Raw genomic sequence first — 10,365 nt, forward strand, 5'->3', positions numbered from 1 at the left:
ACTCTGCTACCCATGCGAGATACATCTAACTCTTATTGTTGGGTGTTAGTATCATAAAAGTACTTAGTTTGAACTCTATTACAATCACATTAATACTTCATAACACTTTGAAAAGAACATTTTATGTTTGGATATTACTTGATTGCATATATACTAATGTTCGATTTAATTTTTCACAAATAGATTATATGAACTACATGGATTATTATTTAACAAATCGTACCAAAGTGTGTTGTATATACGATGGATTATGGAAATATAATGAGTTTAAGATTGTTATATAAATATGTATATGGAAGGATGAAACTAGATTAGATTAGTGAAGTGTGTGAATATCTAATCTTAGATTGCGAAGCAATGACCTTGTTTAATAAATTAAAGAAGATGATTAGAATATATTAAAATAACAAATTAAATAGGTTTGTCTATTTACTTTCAATCAATTAAAATGGTAAAAATATGTTTGGCTTAGTAATCATGAGAATTTCAATATGTGCAAGTTTTGATATTAATGTCCCTTGCTTTGTAAGTTGTACAATTTCAGACTCGTATGGGAACTTTTGTTTAATAGTATAGACTTTGTCTATGTTAATTTTCGTTTGTGTGCTCTGTGAGTAGAGGTTTTTTTGTTTCTCCCTCATTTTGAACTTCAAAATTCTTCTCAATTCATAAACCATATATGTAATTCTCTATTTTCATATAATATATAATTTAATTCGAAGTTTTGACCTTTTACTTTAAAAATGTAAGGTTTTAATTATGAATAGATAATTTAAATAAATTGTAGAAAAACATATTCTTAAATATTACTAAAGTAAAAGTAATGTTAAAATTAAAATTAACTAAAATATCATTATTAAAAATAAAACTAATTATTTTAATTAAAAAAGACTTTTAAAGATAAAAAATGAAAAGCCAATCTGAAAAATGGATTTGGATAAATACTATAATAATAATAATAATAATAGGCATGGGATGCTCCAACAAAAATGATAGACAAAACATCATATCCACTTTTTTTGTACTTTATTCCTAAAATATGGTCTGCTTTTTTGTAGAAAAATATGTGGGGGCATGATACGCATGGGAAACATGAAAAAGGCTGGCATTACGTCATGATATACATCATATTGTTTTACTTTTTGTTTTGTTTTCTAATGGGTATAACCGCTAGCGGTTCATGAAATGGTCTAGTTTCCAAAGACTATCTTTCTTTGTTAATTTTGTTTTTATATTTCAAAATATGTTTGGAATAGAATGCTTTATGTGATATCGGTGGTATTTTTATGGATCTACAGATGGTTTATAGTAATACGAGACTATCTCGTATTTTTTATAGGAGGCATCTAATTGTGGTACAAACAAGGTGTACATATCTTACCTCCACAGGGTTTGAACTTGTGATATTTTTTAGTACAAGTTATCCCACAATAGACCATATTAAATGTAACGCACAAAACAAAATTAACTTAAGAGTGACATATTATGAGAAGAATTAATCACGGGGTTACTTTGTCAAGGAGTTATATCTTAAGATAATTAGTTTTCCACAATCCATAATAGTTGTTCTTGTTTTCAAATTAGACTTTGTATGTTTATTTGCATCACGTTTCAGATACACTTGATGATATATCTTATTTATTTAATTTTACAATACTGTGATGATCAAATTTATATATCTATATCATTTTCATTTAATTTTGTATTTTTTTAAAAATATGTCTTAACAAATGATGCAATTATATGTCATGAATTTGTAAAAGAAGTTCAAAAGAATAGAACTAAATTGATTGAAATAGAACATATTTTTTCTATAGGAATCAATGTTGAGAAGTAGAATTAATATCACCAATCAACTTAGCAATTTCAAACATCTTCAATCATGCGAAAGAGGTGAGAGGCAATGACATTGATGATAAAAAGTGTTAGGTAATCCACCTAGACGAAGGGCTTTATCTTTTCTAGACTTGCTCATCAAAGGTTGTTGTTTTGTAAAGAGTAATTTTGGTTTCATTTGAAATATCATTAGGAATCTTTTGGAGCAACAAATCTTGAGTCGTGATGTTTTTATTCAAAAAATTTATATATATTCTCAAAGTGTTCGACTGTAAAGATATTGGAAATAACATTTCTATTGGTAGTTCTTTAAAATCATGGTGACCTTTAAGATGATTTTTTTTTAAGTTGGAGACAACACACAATCAATTATCTAATATTTTAGACATCAAAATTGTTCTTATCGAGCTTTTTCATGTTCATAGGAGATAATAAAATATTTTAGACTTAAGAACACATGAAAAATTAGTTCTATGAATAAATCATCCATTTTTGTTTAGTGAAAATCTTTATATTTGTTGAGTTCAAATTGTTTAATTTGTTGGCTTAAAATAATTTAAAACTCTAAATGCAATTTGCTTAAATGTTAGAGCTTAAATTATCCAAATTTTTTAATCTAATTTACTTAAATGTCAAACTTTAAGTTGCTTAAGTTTCTTAATTCAAATGATTTAATTCATAAGTTTAACTATGCATCTAAGTAGTTTAAATCTCTTTTTTCCAAAGCATTTACACATACGGATTTATGGTTAATATAAGGACATGGAATAGGATAAAGGTACCATTTTTTTTTTAAATAAAAAATAAAAAATACCACATATAAAAGAAATTAAAAATCAAAATATTTTCTTTAGGGAAACTAAAATTTGCCTATCATTGTTTTTGAGTTCATTAGTTTTATGTTGGTGGTTTTCCTTACTCTCACTATAGGACAAAATTTAAAGTTTCTTGAACGCTGCTAGTGATCTTTATGTAGGTTTGATAGTTGAAATGAAACTTAAAATTTCAGACCAAATCTCATATTTTATCTTAGTTAACTTAAAATGAAATTTTCATACTTTCTTTTGGTCCTCAATTATTGAACATGTTTGCTCTTATTTTTTGTTGTATTTAGTTGTGTTTGTTAGTGATTGGATTCGTGTACTCTCTCCTCTCATGCCTTTTACGCAATCTCAATGATCAAAAGTCGTCCAATCCACTCTTTTTTTCCCTTTTCAAGTTTTAGTGGACATTTACTAGGGTTTCTTTACTTAATAGGACAACTTAAGCCCTTGTGTTCTACCAAAGTATACAAAATTAGGGAAGAATCAAAAGACTCACCTATTGGAAGGGATATTTATCATTCTAGTCTAATCTTTACATGAACTTTATACCTTGCAAAGTGCAGGGATATATTGGGTCACCATATCCTACTAGCATATTTGGCATATACCCCTCACATTTAATGGAGTCTAAGCCTCATGTACCCTCAGGCATGTAGAGGATATTGTTGGACATTGTTGTTGCTAGGATATGTTGTTGTCATTGATGTCAACATATTCATACTTCGGTGTTTGCAGATTGGTTTATTGGGATCATGGTTTGGTGTATGAAGTATTTCTAGTATCATTATATTTTTCCATATTGGTTTTAGTGATCCGGAAAGCTTAATTGATCATATCATATGATCCGGTTTGCAGTTTATTTTTTTGATCAATGCTTTGCAGAGTTCAGTATTTCCTGCAGTATATTCCGATGTGATCAGACCTTGAGCTAAGTTTTTGGGAGATTGTTTGGGATGGTCTTGTGTATCTTCATTTCAGATGGTTTGTGATTTGGTGCTCCACAAGTTATCTTTCTTTGTGACACTTGTTGTTGTTTGAGTATTCCTAAGTTTCAGATGTTGATCAATGAAGATTTGATAAGTGGAGTTGGTACAGTTGTTACTGATGATTCTAATGTGCTTGTTGGTGTTTCTTAATTGTGCCCTGTTTGTTTTGATGATTTGCATTGATCATTATGTGAGTTCTTGGTGATTTTGTTGAACCAGTGATGTTCTTCATGGTATGTGATATTCTTGGTGATGTAGCATGTTGCGGTTGATCTTGGCATGATTTTCGGTGGTGTTTCATATTTGGATATTTGGTTTGGGTCCATATTATATCATGTATAACGTTATATTGGTTTGGTGGTCGATCTTTGTATCGTGTGATGTAATTTTGTAATTGTGAGTTGAGGGTTTAGTCGACCTTGTTGTCATGGTTGATGATTTGTATAAATAGGTGGTATAGTCATGTAATTTAGGTATCGAGGTTTTGTCTGCATTATCAGAGAGTGATGTATGTGCGAACAAAGGATTCATCTTTTGATGTGTTGTATTGAGTAGAGATTGGTGTTGTAGAGCAGACATATGAGCTTAACCAGAACTGTCATCAGGCATTAGCAAATGCTATTATTGTAGTTCATTTGATTTCAGATTGTTGTTTGATCATCTTGTAAGTCAGTGATACTTCCTTGTAAGGTAGTGAACCTTCCCTGATGGTTGTAGCCTTCCTGGTTATTGTATCCTGAGTTGTAAGCTCTAGGTAGTGTGCCTAAATGCTGGTGCATTCCCCATTGTAATATTTTCACATACTACTGCAGAGTATCGTCTTATTGTGGGTAGGTTCCCACCGTGGTTTTTCCCTTAACCGGGTTTTCCACATCAAAATATCAATGTTGTGTGTGTTGGCATTATGTGAACCGGCATGAAGACATAATGATATTGTATGTTGTCATTGATGTCAATATAATAAGTGAATAGACACATGTGATAAGTGAAGAGAGAAAGGAACCAGCATTTGTATGAATCGGTTTATATGCCAAAGTGAAGCGACATATTTGTTCAAGGTGAACTGGCATATAGTTATGGGAACCGGCACATGGAAGCATTGTATGACTACCGATTGGTAGGTAGCTTCCATTTCAGGATTTCTGGCTGGAGTACCTCAAGTCTGTGTGACTCAATCGATGATCTTTGTGTGATGAGTTAGCAGTATGATGGAGGACAGATCGTGTTGCCACGTAAGCTCTGTGTGTGTGAAGGATCCTGCATGAAGATGACTATTCCTATCTACCTCAGGAATGTGCGAAGTCTGTCAAATGATGATAACGTGTGATGGGTTATTAGCCGCCATGAAATTGATGGATAATGGATGACTGAGAATGTCTTGAGATCGATTCAAGATTGTTGCATTTAATGCAGTATGATTCAATGGTCAAGATCGAACCATTTGAATTGCTTAACCTAACAAGTTTAGGGTTTAGGGTTTTTGCTACTGACCTGTATGTTTCCTATAAGGTCGATGTTGTGTTTCTTTTTGAGGTTGTTGGCAAAAGTTGTGAGTGTGTATCCAAGGGAAGTGATACGTAATTCTTGCCAGACCAAAGGAGAGAAGTGATACCTGCAAAGTGAATGTGCAGAAGGTAAAGAGGAGCCTAAACAGATCTGCATTAGCATTGAGTGTTGTTAACAGATCATTGTAATACCTGTTGATCTCTAACCACTTCAATAGTTGTAAAATCCCCTAACAGGGTAGCCTTAACTGGCTTGATTCAAAATCCCTTAAATCGGGTAGTCTTAACCAGCTTGACTGAAATCCCTTAACCGAGTAACTCGAGGCTAATGAGTTCTGAGAAGCTATAGAGCTTAGGAGATTCTTTCAGCTATTGAGTTCTTGAAATCCTCTAACAAGGTGACCCTACCGAGTTTAACCCTTAACCGAGTGATCCCTAACAGGATCGGTTCCTACCAGAACCTATTGTAATGTCATTAACCAGACAAGGCTCCTAATAGAGTGGACTTCTAAAGAATTCAAAGAGCAGCTTGTGGGTATTCATCCCCACCGTGGTTTTTCCCAGTTGGGTTTCCATGTGAAAAATATGTGTGTCATGTGAAATGCTTTTGTCTTGTGATGTTTTGTTTTACCTGTTAAGCATATGAAGGTTCTATGTTTTATGTTTGTCTATAAAACATATTGAACTCACTGTTGTGAAGATATGATGGTTAAGTTTACCTGTTTATGCATGAGAATATAATGACACTGTAGTATTGAGCTAAGAGGGTAGCTTATTGTGTGATCGGTTCATGACTGATTGAGTTGTACTGGATGTTACCGGTTGCACTCTGTTTTACCGGTATCCCTGTTTGTCAGTCATTTGGGGTATTTGCTATCAAACCAGTTTTGGACTGTATTTGTGTTTGTACTGATTCACCCCCCCCTCTCAGTACCGGTTTGGTACTCGTGGTTCATCATTGAGTTATCAGTGTGTTGTGTTATTTATTTGCTTATCTTTGTTGTTGTTGCAATTTATCAGATTTGCATTTGTGGTTAAGTTAGTTGATATAGTGAAAATTGATTCACCCCCCCCCTCTCAGTTTTCTCTCATTGTTGTTGCCAAAAATTGGTATTAGAGCCAAATCCTCAAGAAGAAGCCTAATCACTTGAGGTGATCCAGGATGGCAACTAGAAGTGGAAGTGTTATCTTTAAAAAGGAGAGTCTAAGATTCGATGGAAGTAATTATGCTATATGGAAGAATCGGATGGAGGTGCACTTGAGATGTCTTGGAGAGGATTACTAAGAATACCTATTATGTTCCTCTGAATGGACCAGTTACTGTTGATGAGGTCAAGGAAGCTGAAAATAATATTAGAGCAAAGGAAGCATTGTTGAGCACCCTAATTGATTCAGAGATGACTAATGTGATGGGACTTCATACTGCACATGAGATCTAGGATAAGCTTGAGACCTTGTATGAAGGAGATAAACAAGTCAAAGTTTCTAAGTTGCAAAGTTTGAAAGGGAAGTATGAGATGTTGAGGATGGGAGAAGATGAGAACATAAATTCCTTTATGGCTAAGGTGAATGAACTTGTCCTAGGTATCAAATGTGTTGGTGGAACCCTTGAAGAAGATGAAATTGTTGCTAAGGTGTTGAGATCATTGCCTCCTGCTTACAAACATAAGGTAGCTTCTATTGATGAGATCCGGAGTGTGACTACTGTGACAAGAGATATGCTGGTTGGAAAGATTGATGCATTTGAACTGAGCAAATTTGGTGAATCACATGGAAAGTTTGAGACAACATTTAGAGCATCTGTATCTGGAAAGTAGAAATATGACCTTGAAGAATGCAGAATATCCAAATATGAGAGAGAGAGAGAGAAGAGATATGGAAGAGCAAGAAAGAGAATTGGAAGAGCTTGAAGCATTGATTGCCCAAAGATTGCTTAAGGGAGAAGGTAAGTATGATGGAAAATTGCCTTTGAAATGTTTCTCTTGCAATAAGATAGGACATTTTGCTTCTAGATGCTCGAAGAAAATGTCTAAGTATGATAGGCATGATAAATTTGATAAGAATGATAGAAATGATAGACATGAGAAGCATGAGAAGTATGATAAGCATTACAAGCTTAACCAGAAGTATAAGCATCACAAGAACTATTATTATGTTGTTGATGAAGGTCTTACAGATGAAGAATCAGAAGGAGATGAAGTGGTGTTTATTGCTATTAAAGAAGATGGATCGGTGCCTATTGATTCCATAAGCTGCACTATTAAGGAGAAAGCTCTAGCTGCTAAAGTTGAGGAGAAAGATGAATGGGTAATTGATAGCGGTTGTTCACATCATATGACCGGTGATAAAAGAAAATTTGTGAATATGGAAAGGTATGATGGTGGAATAGTAATATTTGGAGATGACAAAGCCTGTGTGATCCGTGGTAGAGGTTTTATTTCCTTTGATGGTAAGAATAACATTGATGATGTCTTGTATGTTGAAGCATAATCTTTTAAGTGTTGGACAGATGGTTGACAAAGGTTATGATTTACAATCCAAGAATGGAAAATGCAAGATCCCAAATGCCTCTGGTATAGAGATTGCGTCAGGAACTAAGACTGAAGGTAATATCTTTCATTTGAATGTTGGTGAGAAAAGTTGCTTGATTGCTCAGATTGATGAGAGTTGGTTGTGGCATAGGAGAATGTGTCATTTTAATTTTGATTCAATGATTAAGATCAATTCTACTCAAGCTATTAGAGATTTGCCAAAAATTGTTAAGCCTGTTAATCCAGTATGTAAGGAATGTCAAATGGGTAAGCAAACAAGAATTTCTTTCAAGAGTAAGCAGTATATGTCTGATGAATTATTAGATCTTGTGCATACTAATCTATGTGGAACTACAAATGTTAGTAGAAGTGTGCAGGGTGACAGATATTTTATGTTGTTGATTGATGATTATTCCAGAATGATGTGGGTTGTCTTTTTGAAGGAGAAATCAGAAGCATTAGATAAATTCAAGATATTCAAAGAAAAGTTTGAGACTGAGATAGGATTGAAGGTGAAATGTCTGAGATCTGACAGAGGAGGAGAATTACGTTCCGATGAGTTTCATTCACTATGTGAGAAGCATGGGATTAGAAGACATGTATCTGCTCCTGAACCCCACAACAGAATGGAGTTGTTGAAAGGAAGAACAAAACTGTCTTGGATGCTGCAAGGACTATGCTGATTGAAGGGAATGTTTTGAAAATCTATTGGAGAGAAGTTGTTAGCACTGTTGTTTACACATTCAACCGAGTTCATATAAAAGGTGATACCAGTAAGACTCCTTATAAGCTATGGTTTGGTCATGTTCCTATTGTGAGATATTTCATAATTTTTGGTAGCAAGTGTTATATCAAGAGAGATGAGGATATAAGAAAGTTTGATGCAATAAGTGATGAAGGAATTTTCTTGGGATATTCAACAAAGAGCAAAGCCAACCGATGCTACAATAAGAGACTAAGATAGATAGTGGAAAGTGCAAATGTGAAGGTTGATGAGAACTATGGAAAATAAATCAGAGCATGCAGATATGATGATGGTCATCGTATTGTTCTAACTCCTATTCAGACTGAAGAATTGAAGTAGAATGATCCAGTAGAGACTATTAATCTGGATGTTGTTGCTGTCGGTGGAGAGGTGCAAGAACCTAAAAATCAGAATAACAAGAAGACCCCGAGGTATGTTAGATTGGATCATTCTAAAAATCATATTATTGGTGATAAAAATAAAGGTGTGATGACTATAAGAAGGCTAGTTGTTGAAGAGGCATGTTTGATTTCCAAATTGAACCTAAAGATGTTGTGGGAATCTTGCAAAGATGAAAATTGGATGAGAGCTATGCAAGAAGAATTAGATTAGATTTAAAAGAATGACACATGGGAGCTTGTGCCTAGACCTAAAGACAAGAATGTGATTGGTACTAAATGGGTATTCAGGAACAAATTGAATAAAGTCGGTGAAGTTGTCAAAAACAAAGCAAGACTGGTATGCAAAGGATATTCATAGAAAGAAGGAATTGATTATGAGGAGACATTTTCTCCGGTATCTAGACTTGAAGTTGTTAGACTGTTGCTTGCATATGTTGCCTATAAAGATTTCAAGGTATATCAGATGGATGTCAAGTCATTCTTTTTGAATGGTGATCTTGAGGAAGAAGTCTACATTGAGAAACCTGATGGATTTTCATTATCAAATGATGGAGACATGGTATGCAAACTGAATAAAGTTCTTTATGTATTAAAACATGCCCCTAGAGCCTGGTATGCTAGATTGGATAAGTGTTTGTTGAAATTGGGATTTAATAAAGGTACTGTTGATAGTAATCTGTATTTCAAGATTGAGAATGATAACATGTTAATTGTTGAAGTCTTTGTTGATGATATTATCTTTGGAGGAGATGATAACTTGAGTATGAAGTTTGTCGATGATATGCAGAAAAAAATTGAGATGTCTATGATAGGAGAGATGAAATTTTTCTTAGGTTTGCAGACTTCACATACTGGAAAAGGTATTTTTATATCTCAAACTAAGTATGTGAAGGAATTATTGAAGAAGTTTGGGTTAGATGACTCCAAACCGGTTGGAACTCCTATGGTGAATGGCTGCAAATTATCTAAAAATGATGAATTTTCGAAAGCTAATCAGTCTTTATACAGATCTATGGTTGGTGGACTGCTATATCTTACTCAGACTAGACCATAAATTATGCATGTTGTGTGCATGGCTACTAGATACAAAGATGATCTGAAAGAGAGTCATGTCACTTCTCTAAAGAGGATATTCAGATACTTGAAAGGGACTGTGGATTATGGTTTGTGGTATCCGAGGGATGATGATTTCATGTTATGTGCTTACACTGATGTTGATTGGGCTGGTGATGTTGTGTGAGGATAACCAGTGGACAACTGAGAGGGGGGGTGAATTAGTTGTCAACAGATTATACAAATTTAAGCATACAAATCCTTTTACCGAAATGCATAAACCAAATACCAGAATAGTAGAAATAACAATTAAGCATAAACATAAATCACATAACAATTACCAATCATCCATAACACATAACACCATGATTTGTAAGTGGAAAACCCGGTAAAGGGAAAAACCATGGTGGGAAGCCTACCCACAGTCAGATAATACTTTTGCAACAAGTATGTGATTACAATAAGAGGGATCTGTAGGAATACC

This window comes from Cryptomeria japonica, chromosome 1, assembly GCF_030272615.1.
Source record: "Cryptomeria japonica chromosome 1, Sugi_1.0, whole genome shotgun sequence".
NCBI classification, from domain to species: Eukaryota; Viridiplantae; Streptophyta; class Pinopsida; order Cupressales; family Cupressaceae; genus Cryptomeria; species Cryptomeria japonica.